Source organism: Microcaecilia unicolor, chromosome 2 (assembly GCF_901765095.1).
Source record: "Microcaecilia unicolor chromosome 2, aMicUni1.1, whole genome shotgun sequence".
Classification (NCBI taxonomy): domain Eukaryota; kingdom Metazoa; phylum Chordata; class Amphibia; order Gymnophiona; family Siphonopidae; genus Microcaecilia; species Microcaecilia unicolor.
In genome coordinates, this window is record NC_044032.1 from 475039958 (window position 1) to 475061366 (window position 21409).

General features: G+C 46.9%; 1 long non-coding RNA gene and 1 gene segment (V, D, J or C); one reads left to right on the forward strand and one right to left on the reverse strand.

Moving 5' to 3' along the window:
* LOC115461316 overlaps positions 1 to 4000 on the reverse strand; it is a 444252-nt gene extending 440252 nt beyond the window's left edge. The window contains exons 1-2 of the long non-coding RNA XR_003940686.1: positions 3962 to 4000; positions 3312 to 3316 (exon numbers count right to left, since the gene is read on the reverse strand). This is a non-coding gene — a long non-coding RNA (uncharacterized LOC115461316). The remainder of the gene's footprint in view (positions 1 to 3311; positions 3317 to 3961) is intronic.
* LOC115461302 overlaps positions 1 to 21409 on the forward strand; it is a 1201995-nt gene that overhangs the window by 956514 nt on the left and 224072 nt on the right.

Genomic DNA, 21409 nt, shown 5'->3' on the forward strand with positions numbered 1-21409 from the left:
CTTCATGTAAACAATATTTGGTTTGCAGTAGAATTTAAAAACATCTTTTTTGCCTGCTTCTTCTTTGCAATAATTTTTTAACTTATTTGTTTACATACTTTGCTCTCCCAGTGATAACAATCTTATATATATCTACCCCATGGTCTTTCATTGGATGTGGATTCTCTGTGGGGAGACCTTGGGTACATATTTCATAGGAGTGCTAATCTGAACAGCAGGTGCCAGTAGCAGATAATAATATGCTTCAGTTCTCCAGCCTTTTTTTGGGGAGGGAGGGGGGTGAGAAGGGGTTAGCATGGTTTTCCTGTTCTGATTAGGTCTACCACTTGTGCTATGCAGTTTTCTGGGATGGGGCCACCCAGGGCTAGGAAACAATTGGCTCCTGCAATCACTTGCTCTGTTCACTTCCAGAAACTTATAATCCAGTGAAGGTTTTGTTCTGAACCACTCAAAGTTTACTTACAGCCCAATATTCAGCCTGCTATTTATGCGGCCTATTTTTAAACACTGAATATAACCAGTTAAGTGCTGAATATCTGCCGATATGCTATTTAACCAGTCAGTGGCTGTGTCTGGTTGGTTACATAGCTTTGAATATGGGGGGGGGGGGGGGGGGGGGTTGTTAAAGTCTTTATATGGTTAACACAAGTAGAAATTGTTAGAAAATGCAAGGTATAAAAATGGTAAAGTCACAGTAACTTTGCTTTCTGACAAATTCCTCTTTTTCTCCAACTGCAAATCCCCCTTGTGAAAAGGAATTCCCCTCTCCTCAGATGACCCAGTAGATTCCATGACAATCACTGGAGACTGGTCAAAGGCATAGGCTGAAGGCACTTCTCCCCTTGGAATACTGGTCTTCTGGGATGGCATGGGTTTAGGATATGAAAAGGGAAGCTGGGTGTTAAGAGAAGGATATTATTTGTAGGAAAAGGTGGAGGAGGGCAGGTGAGAGGGAAGATATAGATTCTGAAGAAGAGTTTCCCTTGAATCCTTTCATGGCTGAACGAAAGAGACATGAGAATTGCACATTGATTTCTTCACTTGGAATATATCCCAACTAGTTCAAGAGTGAGAAGATTGGGAAGTCAGTTTCTAAGGATGTTAATACCAATATCCCTAGGACATAATCTGAACAGCAGGTGCCAGTAGCAGATAATAATATGCTTCAGTTCTCCAGCCTTTTTGGGGGGAGGGAGGGGGGTGAGAAGGGGTTAGCATGGTTTTCCCAAACTCTCCACCAGAACAGGATCATTTCGTTTGATTGGGAATCCTGGCCTCCTTCACTTCATCTAATTACTCCTCTTCCACTTATTGGTGAAATCCTACCCATGCATAAAAAGAGCACCTGTTTCAGAAGATGTGTGTTTAACCAAGATGTACAAACTGAAGTCTGAGGCATTTTCTTTAGTACAGAAACTTTGCATCCAGTAGTGTTTTGCATATGAAGGTCTGGCCTCCCATTTCCTTGCTTGTGTGACATAGCACATATATTATTGTACTCACCATTGATGTTTCATTTATTACAGTGACTAAACTTCAAACACAGAGAACAATGGCAGTGCTTTATGTGTTGTGGGTATTTCTCATCTGGAATATATCACAAAGCAGTGGCATAGCCACAGGTGGGCCTGGCCCACCCATTTAGGGCACAGGCCAACCCAACAGTAGCACACGTTTAGTGGTAGCTGGTGGGATCCCAAGCTCGGCCAGCTGAAGACTGCGAATGTTCAGTTTTCAGCGCATGCCTGCTGTAGACTGCCAAGGTGGAAAGAAGTGTTTTCCCACCAGCTGAGATATTTTTTAGGTAGTGGTTGGGGTGGGGGGACAATTGGTGCCCACCCACTTCTTCCCTAGGCCCACCCAAAAATCTGTTGTCTAGCTACGCCCCTGTTATGCCCTCTCAGGTTTTCACAGTTTACAACCTTTTTAAAGTTTTTACAAGGTAATCCACAGTGCCCCAATGGTCTTGGTACTGATTCAGTGTTGGTCTTACATGGCAGATTTCAAAGTATTTTGACTAGAGACAAGATAAGGACTCTACTTTAAAATAGTCCAGAAAAAACTGACTTGAAAGTAAAGGCCTAGGTTTTTGTACATGTGGTAAGTAGAAATCAGTCACTGTGGTGGACTTTTGGTGGAGGAACCACAATAGAAATCAAGCATGAGTACAATTAGATCATTAGTACATAAGTACATAAGTAGTGCCATACTGGGAAAGACCAAAGGTCCATCTAGCCCAGCATCCTGTCACCGACAGTGGCCAATCCAGGTCAAGGGCACCTGGCACGCTCCCCAAACGTAAAAACATTACAGACAAGCGGTCTATGGACTTGTCCTATAGGAATCTATCTAACCCCTTTTTAAACTCCGTCAAGCTAACCGCCTGTACCACGTTCTCCGGCAACGAATTCCAGAGTCTAATTACACGTTGGGTGAAGAAAAATTTTTCTCCGATTCGTTTTAAATTTACCACACTGTAGCTTCAACTCATGCCCTCTAGTCCTAGTATTTTTGGATAGCGTGAACAGTCGCTTCACATCCACCCGATCCATTCCACTCATTATTTTATACACTTCTATCATATCTCCCCTAATAATTGTGGCATTTTATTTTCTTCAGTTTTATCTCTAAATAGGAATCAGAAAGGGTATTTCCATCTAGAACCAGGAAATGTTATAAAGAATTTTCATAACTCTAAAATTTTAAAAAGGAATAAAGCATTCTACTTCATACCCTAATTATAAAAGTAAAAATGGTCCTAGAATGTCCATGACGGTATCTTGGCCTTAGGCATGAAATATGTCTAGTTTAAGAATATTCACAGTGAAACTTGTGCTTAAGAATGTCAGAAAAAGACTCCTGGTTATTACATTTGAGGGCTCTACTTAGAGCTTCTTTTACAAAGCCGCGCTACCAATTCTCAGTGCAGCAAATGAGAGGAAGCCCATTCAATTCCTATGGCCTTCCTCTTATTTGCCACACGGGAATCGCTAGTGCAGCTTTGTAAAAGAAGCCCTTAGTTACTTACCAATATACAATAATGAGTATATCCACCTATTTATGATAACCAGAAATTTATGTTCAATGCATGTATTACTTGATACAGTTGACACTAAGCCTTTACTTCTATAGTGTTACTCAGAAGTCATAATTAGCCTAATGGCAGATATAAGTAGCAGTATATTGACTAGACTACAGACCAGGTTTTTCTAGAGGGGTTAGATAGGAAATAATCACTTTTGGGAAAGGAACTATTCCCCCCTCCCCCTTTTGGAAAGCTATGTTAGCATTACCGCACTGGCAGTTGCTACTGTGGCTTTATAAAAGAGGGGGGGGGGGGGGTAAGACTAGTGGCCTAGTGGTTAAGGTGGTGTACCTTGGTCCTGGGGAACTGAGTTCAATTCCCAGCACAGGCAGCTCCCTGTGACTCTGGGCAAGTCACTTAACCCTCCATTGCCCCATGTAAGCCACATTGAGCCTGCCATGAGTGGGATAGCACAGGGTACAAATGTAACAACAACAAAAAAAAAAGCTGCAGATAAAGCATAAGTAAATCTTGTTCTTTTCATTTTTCTCAAGAATCCAATTTATAACATATATTTTTTGTATTTGGGAGGTAATATACAGCATATCTGCTATAATAAGCATTGATTTCTCTATTTGGAAATTTGTGAATCAAATAAACAGTGATAATGATAATTATGGCTAGTTATCACAGTACAACTCAATGTTAGCCTTATCTGAGGATTTCAGTGAGTCCTTGGATTTGCAGTCATTTTTTTTTTAATTTCTGAGATAATGTACAACAACCTAGTTGACTTAGTGGTGGATTACTAGTTGTCTTTTGATCTGAGGGTCTATTATGAAATAGTATATTAAGCCCATAATTGACAGAAACTCATTTGAAAAGGAGTCCTAGGATTTTGTTCAGGGGGTAGGTAGGAAATAATCTCTGTGGTACACTTTTGGGGAAGGAACCAAGGTAGAGATAAAACGTAAGTTCATTTCTTCAGCTGTCCTGTTCTTGCCAAAGCTTGCATAGTTTACAGTGCTTTTTTTTTTACATTTCTGAGGTAATATACAATATTCTAATGGTGGCTTAATATTAATCTTCAATATGATTTTGATCTTTATTGATCAGATGCTAAAACCCTTTTTTTTAATATTCTGCTGTAAGTATGGACCACGGGATACCCACTTGAAAAAGCATTAGATTTTTGTGGAGAGACAGGAAGTAATGAATGTGGGACACTTTTGGGAAAGGAACCACCCCGGATATAAAAGTGTAAGTGCCTCTCATCAACCAGTTTCTGTTATGACACTAGGATGCTTTCTACTCTTTTCTAATTTATTTGTGGGTATGTACGAATCAATCCTGACCATAAAGTCTTAAACTGTTAAGGGAAGAAGTTATCAACATGAGCTGCTTGCACGAAAAGGGACCTGGTTAAAATAGAATGGATTTAAGTGAAAATAAAAAGTAAGTGTTTTCTCTCACTCTAAAACTGAATGCTGCTTACAATTTTGATAATTCAACTCATACATTTAGAAAAATAATTCTTTTTTTCTCTCATGCTCATTGTTTCATACCAACCAGTAGAGTAATGTCACTTGGAGAGCATTTTCAAAAGGTCGTCCAAGTATGAATTAGGACGCCCTCACAAAGTCGACCAAAATCAGGTATCACCGAAAAATATTATGGACGTCCTTAGACATTCCATTATCGCAGTTCAAAACGCCCAAATCAGGGACGCCCAAAGTATAATAAAAAGTATGCCTATCTTCCAGAACTCGCAAAAGGACATCCCTAAAACATTATATTTTCATATCAACCTCCTTTGGCGGTTCTGGAAGATGAACGTCCTTATTACTATACTTTGGACTTCTCTGATGTACCTGGATGTTCTGCAAGTACAGTGCATGCAGTTGCAGACAACCAGGTACAGGAAATATGAGGAACATTCATAAGTGTAAAATACAGTAATCAAAGACGTGTTTCTCACAGAACTGCCGAAGGACATTCCTCTTACAGGCCCGCTGCCCTTCGATGGGCCTTGCAAGATCCTTCGGCAGTTCTGTGGGAAATATAAGGAAAATACATATTTTATTGTGTATATATGAAGAGATTTGCACACTTGATAATGATTCAGATAAGAAAGACTGTGCGCGTGTGAACACATACTCATACAAATAAGGCCCCGCACGCATGACGACAGTCCGTGCATGTCAGTCATGACATGGTGACCCACCATATGTGGAGCCAAAACGTGCACGTACCAAGCCGTCCATATATGGGATGGGCATCCATATATGGAACTGTACATGTAAAGACGTCCATTACACATGGGCATCCATATAAGGTGATGCACATTTTCCAACGGGTATTCACTGAGAAACATGTCTCTCAGATGCGAGTCAAATTTTACAATCGCTGAGAGTCTGCTCCTGGTGCAGCTGTGCCTGAGACACCGGCACAGGCTCTTTATGCACCACCACCACCTGCCACCCAGAATTGTGTCCATTAGAACATGGACCAGATACGACAGAGCCTGGAAAGGTAACTGCTTTTTTTCACACACACACACACACACACACACACACCCCCCCCCCCCACTAGTCCTGGGCTATCAGGTCCCCCCTCCTGTAGCACCACATTAAAGAGCTCCCTCAGCAATGTAAGCACTAACTGTAGTCTGCATTCAAGGGGAATCAGTGATATGTGCACATGCACATTCATTAATAGAATCTATGTACTACATAGGAAAACCATGCCCACATCCTTACAATACTGCACACAAACGGTACTCTCTGTCCTCATGTCCACCTCAATGACATCACCTATATCAATGTAATGTCTCCCCCCCAATCATCAGTGTTGTGTGTCTCTACAATTTGGCTGCCAAATGAATTTGTGTTGTGAAAGCAAGAAGGGCCATCCCCTGACTCCTGGTGCTTCCTCCCCCCCACCCCCCAAAAAAGGTCATCCTAAAATAGTCACAACTCAAAATGCTAACATGCTGCTGAGGAATGAGTGTTCCCTGCCAACACATCTTATAGTGTATTCCTTTTTCACTTTCCAGGGTTCCCTGTCATGTCATCTCGCATCTCACACCCCATGTGTCTAGCCCAACCCTCACTACTGACCCCACCTTTCCCCATTCCTGCCTCATACCAGCAAGCAAGCTCCTGCACTATGCAAGCCATGTTGAATGTGCTGATCACAAGGACAATCCTTTTATATACACAGGGCGCCAGCAGCAGGAGGAGGAGGAGGAGGCAAGATTGCCTGCTCCAGTGGTGGAGGAGGAGCAGGAGCAGGAGGAGGAGGAGGCAAGACTGCCTGCTCCAGTGGTCGAGCAGGAGGACCCCTGGCAGGATATGCCTCCCCTCGAGGAGGAGGAGGACCCAACACCTCCAGCCCTCTCCACACCATCCCCAGCCCCATCACCAGCCCAAGCCCCATCCCCAGCCCTGCGCCTCCTGCAGCAACTGGTCAATGGGCAAAACCAGTTGCTGCAGGAGGTGACAGCAATGCGGATGGAGATGGGGGCAATGCGGCAGGCTAACGAGCAGCACTTCAGGGCACTGACACTGCTCCTGGTGCTGCTCATTAGCCTGCTGCACAATGCCTTGCGGGGCCAAAGACATGGCCTCCCATGAAGGACTTTGGGGGGGATGTAGAGAGGACGTGGCCTCTGGTCAAGGACTGTGGGGGGGAGGGGGAATTGTATATAGTTATATTTTTTTTGTTAAATACATGTTGGATAGTTTTTAATATAACAGGGTGTGTGTCTCTACTTTGTGCACTACATATTATCAAATGCTGGGATTGATGTGAGAGGAGGCGGCAATCTGGATTGCATGACAGGTGAACTGTGACAGAGAAACTTTGGTATATCTGTGAGATAAGTGTGGAAATACAGAAGGCCACCTGTTCCTTCCAAACTGCATGGCTGTATGGTAAGGGGGAGGCTGGGTGGGCATGTCTGTTGAGGAACAGAAATGCTCATCCAGGCTCTCCCCCCCTCCCCCTTACCATAGAGCCCCACAGCACAGAGTTCTGTAAATAAAAGGTATATTGTCTAGCACTAGTGATCTGCTACAGTAAGTAGAAACTTGCAGATAACAAAGGTAGCGCATAGATGATGTTTGCTCTCTGATCACCAGACACCCTTACCCACGACCACACCACATTGGTGGGGGCCACGAAGGAGCTACAAACAGCTGGCTCAGCCTTTGACATTCGATGTATCAGCAATGGTATATAGTGCTGAGGAGAAAATGGAAAACAATGGTAAAAGCATTGCATGGATGTTAACTTGCCCATCCAGCCTCTCTCTCCTCCCCCCCCCCCCCACTTTACCATAGAGCCCTACAGCACAGAGTTGTGTAAATAAGAGATTTGTTGTCTAGCACTAGTGATCTGCCAAGTAGAAACTTGCAGATAACCATAGGTAGCACATAGACGATGTTTGCTCTCTGATCATCAAACACCCTTACCCACAACCACACCACATTGGTGGGGGCCACGAAGGAGCTACAAACAGCTGGATCATCCTTTGACATTTTTAATGTATCAGCAATGGTATATAGCAAACAGGTGTCAGCAGGTGGGGGGGGTGCTCCAATCCCGCTGCTCCCACCACCTTGCCTTTAAAAAAAAAATTCTGAAGCGGAGTCGCAGGCAGGCAGTGCCTCGCGTCTGCCCTGCTTGTAAAAGAAGTAAATCTGCTCGTCGTCGGGCCTTCCATCACTGTGTCCCGCCCTCCTCTGAGGTAACTTCCTATTTCCGCGAGGGCGGGACATAGTGATGGAAGTTCCAACGACGACAAGCAGATTTACTTCTTTTAAAAGCAGGGCAGACGCGAGGCGCTGCCTGCCTGCGACTCCGCTTCAGAAATTTTTTTTAAGGCAGGGTGGGAGCAGCAGAAGAGGGCTGTCGTGGTGGGGTGCCCAGATGGGAGAAGGGGATGGGTGGGGAGCCCAGATGGGAGAAAGGGATGGGTGGGGAGCCCAGATGGGAGAAGGGGATGGGTGGGGAGCCCAGATGAGAGAAGGGGATGGGTGCCCAGATGGGAGAAGGGGATGGGTGGGGAGCCCAGATGGGAGAAGGGGATGGGTGCCCAGATGGGAGAAGGGGATGGGTGGGGAGCCCAGATGGGAGAAGGGGATGGGTGCCCAGATGGGAGAAGGGGATGGGTGGGGTGCCCAGATGGAAGAAGGGGATGGGTGAGGAGCCCAGATGGGAGAAGGGGAAGGGGTGAGGAGGGGTGCGGAGCCCAGATGGGAGAAGGGGATGCAGAGTCCAGATGGGAGAAGGGGATGGGGTGCCCAGATGGAAGAAGGGGATGGGGTGGGGGTTCTCAGATGGGAGACGGTGACGGGTGGGGAGGCGAGGGGGTTCTCGGATGGGAGAAGGGGACTGGGGTGGGGTTCTCGGATGGGAGAAGGGGGCTGGAACTGGGGTCTGAGAAGGGGCCAAGCCTGGGGCTGGTGGGAGAATGGTTCTGGGGCTGAAAATGGGGGGCCCTAATGCAAGGCATGTGGATGAAGGGGGCTGGAACTGGGGGCTGAAAAGGAAGGTAGGTGGGTTAAGGGGGCTAGTACTGGGACTGGGGGCTGAAAAGGGGCAGGGGCTGAAACTGTGGGGACTGGGGGCTGAAAAGGAGACAGGGAGAAGTGGCTGGGGCTGAAGCTCGAGACTGGTGAGAGAAAAGGGCTGGGGTTGAAACTGTCTGGGGGCTGAAAAGGGGACAGGAGGAAGTGACTGGGGGCTGAAGCTCGGGACTGGTGGGAGAAAAGGGCTGGGGCTGAAACTGGGGACTGGTGGGATAGTGGAGCTGGAACTGGGTGCTGAAAAAAGGGGTAGAGAGAGGGGACAGATCCTGGATGGAAGGGGGAGTGAGAGGAAGGGCAGACCCTGGATGGATGGGAGAGGGAGGGCAAATGGTGGATTGAAAGGGCAGACAGTGGATGGAAGGGATAGAAAGGGCAGACAGTGAATGGAAGGGGGAGAGAGAGAGGGCAGACAGGGGCAGATCATGGATGGAAGGGGCAGAGATAGAGGGCAGATGTAGATGGAAGGTGCAGGGAGAGAGGGCAGACATTGGATGGAGAGGACAGCAGAGAGGGCAGACACTGGATGGCAGAGAGAGAACAAAGACAGATGCTGGATGGAAGGAAGACAGTGAAAAGAAGATGAGGAAAGCAGAAACCAGAGACAACAAACTGTAAATAAAATATATATATATATATATTTTTGCTTTAGGATAAAGTAGTATTGTAGCTGTGTTAATAAATGTTTATAATAGAACATGTAAACAAGGTAATCTTTTTATTGGACTAATTTTAATACATTTTGGCTAACTTTCGGAGAACAAAACCCCCTTCCTCAGGTCAGGATAGGATACTGTAACAGCACTATACTGTATTGACCTGAGGAAGGATGTTTTGGCCTCTGAAAGCTAAATGTATTTGTCCAATAAAATGGTATTATTTTATTTTCTATATTTGTTTTATTTCTATTTGTTAATTTGTAAAGTGATGATTGGTACTTGTTAGTTTTTTCAAATTTACATCTGCTGTCTTTATATTTTGCACAGTACTAGGGGACATTTTCTGTTTCTGTGGTGTTGCATTATATGCAGAGTCTGGCATCTTGGGGGTTCAGTTTAATTTTTGTCTACTTAGAAAGTTTATGATTACTTATTCTATAGTGGATTAGGGTGTATCTGTGTTTGTGAAAAAGACATGGCTTTCAGTTGGCATTGACTGTGCAGGATCGACGATCTGTGCTATTCTGTCTGGTTTCGTTTTACAATAGGTGAATTGATGTTCTAGTGCTCACTGTAGTGTTTAAGATGCTTTCCTTTTCCTTGTGTGATTCTTAGAAATGACTGCTTATGGTATGGTAGAATTGCTCTATAGGTCCTGAGTATTGTATTCTCGGCATGCCTAGTACTAGATTTTGGAGGGGGGTGTTAAAAAATGACCGGCCCCGGGTGTCAACTACCCTAGCTACGCCACTGACTGGCCGATTCTGTTCAATATATTTGTGAGTGACATTGCCAAAGAGTTAGAAGGTAAAGTTTGCCTATTTGCGGATGATACTAAGATCTGTAACAGAGTGGACACCCGGGAGGGAGTGGAAAACATGAAAAAGGATCTGAGGAAGCTAGAAGAATGGTCTAAGGTTTGGCAATTAAAATTCAATGTGAAGAAAGTGATGCACTTAGGGAATAGAAATCCACGGGAGACGTATGTGTTAGGCGGCGAGAGTCTGATAGGTACGGACGGAGAGAGGGATCTTGGGGTGATAGAGGGTCGCTGCACATGGGTGGCTGCAGGGGGAGCAGGGAGATAGGGATGGAGCTCCACACACCACATGGGTGGCTGCAAGGGGGACAGGGGATACAGGACGAACACTGCAGGGCGGGCAGGGGGACAGAAGGGTTGGTGGTCATCAGGGGGGACAGGTGGGTCAATGGACATGGCTGACCACAGGGAGGAACAGGGAAAAAGGAGAGGAGCGTCCTCAGACATGGGTGGCTGCACAGGAGAGGAGGGTCGCTGGACATGGGTAGCTGCAGGGGGGGCAGGGGGACAGAAGGGTCGCTGGACATGGCTGGCTGCAGGGGGGACAGGGGGAGAGAGGAGGGACGCTGCACATGCGTTCCTGCAGGGGGACAGGAGGGATGCTGAGGGGGGGGCCTGAGACCACATGGGTGGCTGCAGGGGGAGCAGGGGAGACAGGAAGGATGCAGCAGGGGGAGAGGAGGGTTGATGGGCATGGGTGGCTGCAGGGGGATGCTGGACATGGGTGGCTGCAGGGGGAACACGGGGAGAGGAGGGTCGCTGCACATGTCTGGCTGCAAGGGGGCAGGGGAGAGGGAGGGGGTGAGGGGGTTCCTCACACCACACACACAGTCACTCATTCTCTGTCTGCCACATACACTCTCACTCACACACTCACTGTCTTTGTCCCTCTCTCTCACACAGTGTCACACAGAAACACAAACACTGTCTCTCACACACTCTCTCTCTCGCACAAACACATACACTTTTTCTCTCTCTCTCTCTCTCTCACATTCTCTCTCTGACACACACGCTCCATCTCTCACACACGCTCTTTCTGAAACATACACTCCAAGGAAAACCTTGCTAGCGCCCGTTTCATTTCTAACAGTAACGGGCCTTTTTTACTAGTCTATATTAATAAATCCCACCTTGAACGTTCTGAAGCTCACTCCAAGGCAGAGAAGCTCACTCCAAGGCAGAGAAGCACAAAAATCCTGTAGTCTTCATAGGCTAGGACCAGTCACCCTCAGCTAAGCCCCATCTGTACATAAAACGCTACCTCAACATTCTGAAGACAACCTGCTGAAGCCATCTGCAAAATCCCTAAACAGTTCGTAAGTTCATGGTAGTGAAGCCATCCAACTCACCATGTCTCTCTGCCCCGCCCTCGAGGGCGGAACACAGAGAGTAAAGGGATCCATAAAGGCACCCCTACCAACTGGCAACCCCCTCCAACAAACAACGACCCAGGCAGGGGGAGTGTCTCCGTACTCCTCACCCTGCCTAGGAATCCCTACAGACTGCTGGCAAACTCCCCAAGCACACGACCACAGAAGCCACCCGCAACCCCCCCCCCACACACACAAACACAAACACACAAACACAAACACAAACACATACACACACATAAACACACACACACATACATACACACACACAAACACACAAACACAAACACACACACAAACACACACACATAAACACACACACATAAACACACACACACACACACACAAACACACACACACACATAAACACACACACTCATAAACACACACACTCATAAACACACACACACACACATACATACAAACAAACACACACAAACACATACAAACACACAAACACACACACACACATACATACAAACACACACACAAACACAAACACACACACACACGCACACATACAAACACACACACACAAACACACACAAACAGCCTCGACGGTGCACCTCTAAGTGGCCCCCCCCGCCGCATAGCCACAACAACCCGTGAAATGGGGCATCAGAAAGCCCCTACCCCCTTCCTTCCTCGCCGTATCACCAAGCCCCTCCCCCCCACATCGACCGCCTCGCCACCCGCGACCACTAATACAAACTCTGTCCAGCGGCTGCTGCTGCTTCTATTCAGCAGCAACAGCAGCCCGTACATAAAGAAAAACAAACAAACAAAAAAACAACCTCCTAAAACGCACCTCCGTGGAGAACCATCTCACATTGGCTGACGTCTCTGCAGCCGCTCCTCCTCTCCCCTCAACGTCAGTGCCCCTGCCGGAAGACCCCGGAGAAACGCCGAGACGTCAGAGGGGAGAGGAGGAGCACATGCTGAGACTTCAGCCAATGTGAGATGCTTCTCAATGGAGGTGCGTTTTAGAAGGATTTTTTTTTTTGTTTTCTTTATGTACGGGCTGCAGCTGCTGAATAGCAGAAGCAGCAGCCGCCGGACACAGTTTGTATTCGCGGTTGCGGGTGGCGAGGGGGTTGATGAGGGGGGGAGGGGCTTGGTGATGTGCCACGGTGGGGGGGGTCGAGTGATGCGCGAAGGGGGGGGACAAAGGGCTTTCTTTGGGTGCTGCGCCGGCTGGGGGGGGGGAAGGGGGGTCTCGCTGGACATGGGTGGCTGGAAGGAAGCAGGGGGAGGGGAGGGTCACTGCACATGGGTGGCTGCAGGGGGGGCAGGGAACAGGGAGATAGGGATGGGGCTCCACACACCACATGGGTGCCTGCAAGGGGGACAGGGGATACAGGACGGACACTGCAGGGCGGGCAGGGGGACAGAAGGGTTGGTGGTCATCAGAGGGGACAGGTGGGTCGATGGACATGGCTGGCCACAGGGGAGGAACAGGGAAAAAGGAGAGAAGTGTACTCAGACGTGGGTGGCTGCACAGGAGAGGAGGGTCGCTGGACATGGCTGGCTGCAGGGGGGAGAGGGGAGAGAGGAGGGACGCTGCACATGCGTGCCTGCAGGGGACAGGAGGGATGCTGAGGGGGGGCCTGAGACCACATGGGTGGCTGCAGGGGGAGCAGGGGAGACAGGAAGGACGCAGCAGGGGGAGAGGAGGGTTGATGGGCATGGGTGGCTGCAGGGGGATGCTGGACATGGGTGGCTGCAGGGGGAACATGGGGAGAGGAGGGTCGCTGCACATGCCTGGCTGCAAGGGGGCAGGGGAGAGGGAGGGGGTGAGGGGGTTCCTCACACCACATACGCAGTCACTCATTCTCTGTCTGCCACATACACTCTCACTCACACACTCACTGTCTTTGTCCCTCTCTCTCACACAGTGTCACACAGAAACACAAACACTGTCTCTCACACAGGGCCGGTCTTAGCAAGTGCGGGGCCCTATGCAGACCAATTTGATGGGGCCCCACCCTAGCTCCGCCCCCTCCCTAGCTCCAGGGCCGGCCACCCCTCCCTCCAAGCTCCCAGACCGCTCCCTCCGAGCTCCATGGCCCCCAGCTCCAGGGCCTCCCTCCCTCCCAGCTCCAAGGCCCCCCTCCCTCCCTCCCAGTCATTTTTTAACATCCCCCTCCAAAATCCAGTACTAGGTATGCTGAGAATACAAAACACTCAGGACCTATAGAGCAATTCTACCATACCATAATCATTCATTAATCTACTAAATCACACAAAGAAAAGAAAAACATCTTAAAACACTACAGTGAGCACTAGAGCATCAATTCACCTATTGTAAAATGAAACCAGACAGAATAGTACAGATCGTCGTCGATCCTGCACAGTCAATGCCAAGTGAAAGCCATGTCTTTTTCACAAACACAGATACACCCTAATCCACTATAGAATAAGTAGTAATATTAAAACTTTCTATTTAGACAAAAATTAAACTGAACCCCCAAGATGCCAGACTCTGCATACAATGCAACACCACAGAAACAGAAAATGTTCCTTAGTACTGTGCAAAATATAAAGACAGCAGATGTAAATTTGAAAAAAAAACTAACAAGTACCAATCACCACTTTACAAATTAACAAATAGAAATAAAACAAATATAGAAAATAAAATAATACCATTTTATTGGACTAATAGACTTAGCTTTCAGAGGCCAAAACATCCTTCCTCAGGTCAATATAGTATAGTACTGTTACAGTATCCTATCCTGACCTGAGGAAGGGGGTTTTGTTCTCCGAAAGTTAGACAAAATGTATTAAAATTAGTCCAATCAAAAGATTACCTTGTTTACATGTTCTATATTATAAACATTTATTAACACATCTACAATACTACTTTATTCTAAAGCAAAAAAATAAAAATATATATTTTATTTACAGTTTGTTGTCTCAGGTTTCTCTTTTCCTCATCTTCTTTTCACTGTCTTCGGTCTCTCTCTGCCATCCAGTGTCTGCCCTCTCTGCTGTCCCCTCCATTCACATCTGCCCTCTATCTCTGCCCCTTCCATGATCCATCCACCATCTGCCCTTGTCTGCCCTCTCTCTCCCCTTTCTATCCCTTCCATCCACTGTCTGCCCTCTCGCTCTCTGCCCCTTCAATCCACCATTTGCCCTCCCTCTGCCATCCATCCAGGGGTTGCCCTCCCTCTCGCTCCCCCATCCAGGATCTGCCCCTCTCTCCGCCCCTTTTTTTCAGCCCCCAGTTCCAGCCCCATTATCCCACCAGTCCCGAGCTTCAGCCCCCCAGCCACTTCTCCCTGTCCCCTTTTCAGCCCCCAGTTCCAGCCCCCTTCATCCACATGCCTTGTATTAGGGCCCCCTTTTCAGAACCATTCTCCCACCTGACCCACGCATGCCCCATTTTCCCACCAGCCCCAGGCCCCATATGGCCCCTTCTCAGACCCCAGTGACAGTCCCCTTCTCCCATCCAAGAACCCCAGTCCCCTCCCCACCCGTCCCCTTCAACCATCCAAGAACCCCCTCCCCGCCCCTTTCTCCCATCCGTGATCCCCTCCCCAACCCCAGTCCCCTTCAACCATCCAAGAACCCCCTCTCCACCCCCTTCTCCCATCCATGAATACCTCTCCCACCTCAGTCCCCTTATCCCATTCAAGAACCCCAGTCCCCTCCCCACCTGTCCTCTTCTCCCATCCGTGACCCCCTCCCCACCCCCTTCTCCCATCCGTGAATACCCCTCCCACCTCAGTCCCCTTATCCCATTCAAGAACCCCAGTCCCCTCCCCACCTGTCCTGTCCTCTTCTCCCATCCGTGACCCCAGTCCCCTTCAACCATCCAATAACCCCCTCCCCACCCCTTCTCCCATCCGTGAATACCCCTCCCACCTCAGTCCCCTTATCCCATTCAAGAACCCCAGTCCCCTCCCCACCTGTCCTCTTCTCCCATCCGTGACCCCCTCCCCAACCCCAGTCCCCTTCAACCATCCAATAACCCCCTCTCCACCCCTTCTCCCATCCATGAATACCCCTCCCACCTCAGTCCCCTTCTCCCATCCGAGAATCCCCTTCAACCATCCAAGAACCCCCTCCCCACCCCCTTCTCCCATCCGTGATCCCCCTCTCCACCTCCCCATTTGAGAACCCCCACCCTTCTCACATCTGAGTCCCTCCCCCCCCCGACCCACCTACCAGCTGAGCTCCATTCTGCCGCCCACCACCCTCACTGCCTTTAAAAAAACATTTTGGAAGCGTCAAAGAGACAGTGACAGGCAGCACCTCGGTCTGCCCTGCTACTAAAAATCTCTTCAACGTCGTTCGGGCCTTCCCCACATTGAGTCCCGCCCGCCCTCGCGGTAATTGGAAGTTACCTCAGAGGAGGGCGGGACTCAATGTGGGAAGGCCCAATGACGTCGAACAGATTTTAGTAGCAGGGCGGGCAGACGCGAGGCGCTGCCTGTCACTGTCTTCGGCGCTTCCAAATTGCGTTTTTAAAGGCAGGAGTGACAGGAGAGCAGCGACTCGGCGCACCCCCCCACCCGCTGACACCACGCTGCCGTCGCGCATCGGATTCGTTGGGAGGGAGGACGGAAGGACGGACTGGAGCTCGGGCAGGCGGGGCGACCTGAGGCGCGCGGGGCCCTATGCGGCCGCCTCGGTCGCCTCGCCTTAAGACCGGCCCTGCTCTCACACACTCTCTCTCTCACACAAACACATACACTTTTTCTCTCTCTCTCTCTCACATTCTCTCTCTGACACACACGCTCCATCTCTCACACACGCTCTTTCTGAAACATACACTCCAAGGAAAACCTTGCTAGCGCCCATTTCATTTCTAACAGAAACGGGCCTTTTTTACTAGTATGTTATAATATCCTATATAATAATTCTCACCTCCAACATTCTGAGGCTACCTGGAACCGTGGATCATGTTGGAGTAGATAATAGTGATGTCACACAACCCACACCAGATTGGCCAGTAGAAGGGAGAGGGGCGGAGCCAAGATACAGGGAGCAGCAAATCAGCACAACACGGGGAATACACAGCAGCAGGAACAGAAGCCTCTCTCACACAGTCACCCTCTCAAACGTACACACTCAGAGGAAAACCTTGCTAGAGCCTGTTTCCTTTCAAACAGAAATGGGCCTTTTTTGCTAGTTAATATATATACTGCACAAAAGGAAGAGAGGAGTAGTGAAAAGGAATGATAGGACAATGAAGGGGACCATCTTGCTGCAATGGGACAGCGAGGGACACTTTGGCCCTCATTTGGGTTCAGAGGAGAATGCTTGGAGACAAAATAAGCTTTGAGAATAGCCGTAAACCTTAAGAATGACAATTCTGTCTATAAATTAAGTAGGGTGGTATTCCAAAGGGTAGGGATGACAACTGAAAAAGTGGATGTTCTGGCAGAGTGTGAACAGATTTGGAGGTAAGAAGATGCTGTTGAGCAGAGTGCAGGGATTGCACTGGACCATATGGAATAAGATGTGTCAATATGAGCAGGCTAGGCCACAATGAAGAATTGGAAGGTTAAGATAACGATTTTAAGTCTAAAACAACGTTGAATCAGTAGCCAGTGCTCAGCTCAGACTAAGGGAGTGACACTATCAAATATATCAGTTGTGTTTTGGATAAGTTGCAAGCGGCATAGTTGATATTGAGCTAAGCCGTGGAGAGTAGAATTACAATAGTCCAGGTGAGAAATTACAAGAGGGTGCACAAGGAGAAAACGCAAGGGTTTATTGAAGAACGGAAGGCAAATTTTTCTTAGAACAAAAAAGGACTTTTTAAATATGACAGAGATATGATTTTTAAATGAAAACCGGTTATCTGCAAGGATTCTGAGGATCTTTACTTTATTCTTAAAAGGACATCATGATCATGGCTTGAGTGGAAGAGTAAAAAAAAAGCGTATCTGAGAGCATGTTTTGCTCAGAGACCATTGTGGCTTGATGATAAGATTTCTGACACTTCAGATCTACTAACTTGTGTACTTCCTTACACTGAGATGGCTCAGAAGGTGGTCCCGATGATAAAAACACATTGGCATGTGGTCCAACTTTATCCATGGTTCCACGATCCCCCGCTAATATCCTACACTAGAGGAAAAAAAACTATAGGTGAATGGTTAGCACCCAATAAGTTCCGTGAACCGAGAAAGAGGGATGGCAAAGGGCAACAGAACATATGTGGCAGGTGCCAATGGTGCAGACTGGCAATGAGGGAGCCTGAGTGGTGTGCCCTGAATGGCACGAGGATCAGTGCTCGGGACACAACCTATTGTGAAACGAAGAATGTAATATATGTGATTGAATGCCCCTGCAAATTGATATATGTAGGGAGAAGCTCACGCCCCATCAAGACAAGATTGATGGAGAACAAATCCCGCATTGTCACTAATAATGCCTAGGCTCCCTTGGTGGAGCATTGGACTCAGAAAGAACATCGGGTGGAAGATATGAGATGGAGGATTTTGGAGTTACTTAATTTTAAAGAGCAGTGGTATATATTCACTTTACAGTCAGTTACATAAGTACATAAGTAATGCCATACTGGGAAAAGACCAAGGGTCCATCGAGCCCAGCATCCTGTCCACGACAGCGGCCAATCCAGGCCAAGGGCACCTGGCAAGCTTCCCAAACGTACAAACATTCTATACATGTTATTCCTGGAATTTTGGATTTTTCCAAGTCCGTTTAGTAGCAGTTTATGGACTTGTCCTTTAGGAAACCGTCCAACCCCTTTTTAAACTCTGCTAAGCTAACCGCCTTCACCACTTTCTCCGGCAACGAATTCCAGAGTTTAATTACACGTTGGGTGAAGAAAAATTTTCTCCGATTTGTTTTAAATTTACTACACTGTAGTTTCATCGCATGCCCCCTAGTCCTAGTATTTTTGGAAAGCGTGAACAGACGCTTCACATCCACCTGTTCCACTCCACTCATTATTTTATATACCTCTATCATGTCTCCCCTCAGCCGTCTCTTCTCCAAGCTGTATAGCCCTAGCCTCCTTAGTCTTTCTTCATAGGGAAGTCATCCCATCCCCGCTATCATTTTAGACGCCCTTCGCTGCACCTTTTCCAATTCTACTATATCTTTCTTGAGATGCGGCGACCAGAATTGAACACAATACTCAAGGTGCGGTCGCACCATGGAGCGATACAACGGCATTATAACATCCTCACACCTGTTTTCCATACCTTTCCTAATAATACCCAACATTCTATTCGCTTTCTTAGCCGCAGCAGCACACTGAGCAGAAGGTTTCAGTGTGTTATCGACGACGACACCCAGATCCCTTTCTTGGTCCGTAACTCCTAACGTGGAACCTTGCATGACGTAGCTATAATTCGGGTTCTTTTTTCCCACATGCATCACCTTGCACTTGCTCACATTAAACATCATCTGCCATTTAGCCGCCCAGTTTCCCAGTCTCGTAAGGTCCTCTTGTAATTTTTCACAATCCTGTCGCGATTTAACGACTTTGAATAACTTTGTGTCATCAGCAAATTTAATTACCTCGCTAGTTACTCCCATCTCTAAATCATTTATAAATATATTAAAAAGCAGCGGTCCTAGCACGGACCCCTGAGGAACCCCACTAACTACCCTTCTCCATTGTGAATACTGCCCATTTAACCCCACTCTCTGTTTCCTATCCTTCAACAAGTTTTTAATCCACAATAGGACATTTCCTCCTATCCCATGACCCTCCAATTTCCTCTGTAGCCTTTCATGAGGTACCTTGTCAAACGCCTTTTGAAAATCCAGATACACAATATCAACCAACTCCCCTTTGTCCACATGTTTGTTCACTCCTTCAAAGAATTGAAGTAAATTGGTCAGGCAAGATTTCCCCACACAAAAGCCATGCTGACTTGGTCTCAGTAATCCATGTCCTCGGATGTGCTCTGTAATTTTGTTTTTAATAATAGCCTCTACCATTTTCCCCGGCACCAACGTCAGACTCACCGGTCTATAATTTCCCGGATTTCCCCTGGAGCCTTTTTTAAAAAATGGGCGTTACATTGGCCACCCTCCAAACTTCCGGTACCATGCTCGATTTTAAGGATAAGTTGCATATCACTAGCAGTAGCTCCGCAAGCTCGTTTTTCAGTTCTATCAGTACTCTAGGATGAATACCATCCGGTCCAGGAGATTTGCTACTCTTCAGTTTGCCGAACTGCCCCATTACGTCCTCCAGGTTTACCGTGAAGTCAGTAAGTTTCTCCGACTCGTCCGCTTGAAATACCATTTCCGACACCGGTATCCCGGTATCCGGCCTTAATACTGAATTAGAGTGGGTGTCCCTTATGTAAATTTTCAACTTCCGTATAGTTCTGTCCTATCAGGAGCCGAGATGAAGGTGGGTGACGTCAGATCTATTGGAATAAAAAAAGTAGATAGTAATACGCCGCCGCCATCTTTGTAGGGGAACAACCCGGTAATTTTGAAGCAGAGCTGACGCTTAAACGGCAAAGGGTAAGAAGGAGGGGAAATATATAACGGAGGGTAGGTATGAGTAGTTAACAGTAAATATCTCTATCGACATACCGTTGAAATTAGATTGTATTTTCTATTTTTCATTTTTTGTAGGGGTCAGTCCTTGAAACAGCCCTGGAGAAGGGCGAAACATGCATTTCGGGCATTAACATCTACCCCTGGGTCCGATACATCTAAAATAAGATGAGTATTTGATGATATAATAAAGATAGAACCTTTCAAAACAAATATAAGGGTAAAAATAATTCACTATTACTGTGAACCGATGAAGAATTGTGTGCAGGTCCCATTGTCATTAAGAAAGTTTGGCAATGTGCACAGCTGAGGTCATGAAGAAAAATATACATGCTTAATGAACTGATGAATGAATTGTGTGGGTATAAGAAGTAGTTGGTGGGAACCAGTTATAACATAAGTTGAGTAGAAGAGTGTCATATTTTTGCTTATACATCCTGTATAATGGTATAACTCACAGCAATGTATAACCTGCAGAAAAGCAGCACCTATGTAAAAATGTTTTGCATTGCCTGCACTTTTATATACTATACTTATTGAAAATATTGCTCTGCTGTACAAACACCCCCAGTAGTCCACATGTCATGTAAAGGTATTTATGTTAATATTTATTTATTTTAAAGCACTTAATATACTGTAAGTGATTCCTGAGGTGACTATACAGTTTGCAATTTCTATTAGAGGTACTTTGTACTGTCCCTAATGGGCTCACAACCTAATGGGCTAAGTGACTTGCTCAGGGTCAAATGGAGTTACAGACGGAATTGAGCCTGGTTCAGTCTGCACTGGGCATTGAACCCAGTTCCCCAGGGCTGCAACTAACCTTTAGGCCACTCCTCCACTCACTCCACTTATCCTATTTGATGAATATCATTCATAGTTTTCACATGACACTAAATGTGTTTAAAGCAGCTGGAGATAAAGCAAGGGCTGGGGTAACTAATGAAATATAAAGGAATATGCTGAACTGTCATTAAGCTGCAGTAAAGTATAGTAGCTCTAAAGATAAGTTTTCCATTAGCCCCAGTTAACGTGTCAAAACAAAAGTCATACACAGCTGATTTCACCTTATCAGTTATTGAATATGCAAAAATACATGGAAACTAGGAAGCTAGGTGTATTTTTTCCCTTGATGAGAAACGTTTATCCACCAGTGGCACAAAGATGGAAAAACATTGAAGAAACTGAACCCTAAGAAATGCATATAATATGGTAAGCCTGCGAAATGGCCAAGTCTTGAGGCAAATCTGAAGTGTTGGGTACTTTCACAATGAGATATCTGCAAGGTCATTTCCATTATTAGCATCAAACAGAAGGCTAAAGCCTTAGCCTTTTATATAAAGATCTTCTGACTTGGAAAATAATCAATTGAAAGAGGAGATGGAAGCAGAAGGTGTGAAGTTAGTCAAAAGACTCCACTACAAAGCTGGGCATTAGACATG